Genomic DNA, 302 nt, shown 5'->3' with positions numbered 1-302 from the left:
CCCCGCATCCTGACGGCTGTGCAGTTTTTTTCTAATTAAAAAAAATCCCCCAAAACTTGATCTAGTTTATCAACAAGTGCAGCTCGGGTGCGACCCCTAATTTACTAGGGGAGGACTCCAGCGATGTGCGAAACGTGCCCCGCGTTACTTCTTTGGGAGCTGAAAATTTATGCTTTGTTGAAAATGCCCCGGGAAATATTACATCAGACCAAATGACAGTGATTAAAATCAGCTTCCCTCTCCGCCCCCCCCCCCTTTTCCCTTCCTCCTTTCTCACTACGTCTATGTAAGGACGTGAATCC

This window comes from Gekko japonicus, unplaced genomic scaffold, assembly GCF_001447785.1.
Source record: "Gekko japonicus isolate JY-2015 unplaced genomic scaffold, Gekko_japonicus_V1.1 scaffold711, whole genome shotgun sequence".
NCBI classification, from domain to species: Eukaryota; Metazoa; Chordata; class Lepidosauria; order Squamata; family Gekkonidae; genus Gekko; species Gekko japonicus.
Note: the sequence above shows the minus strand (reverse complement) of the source record.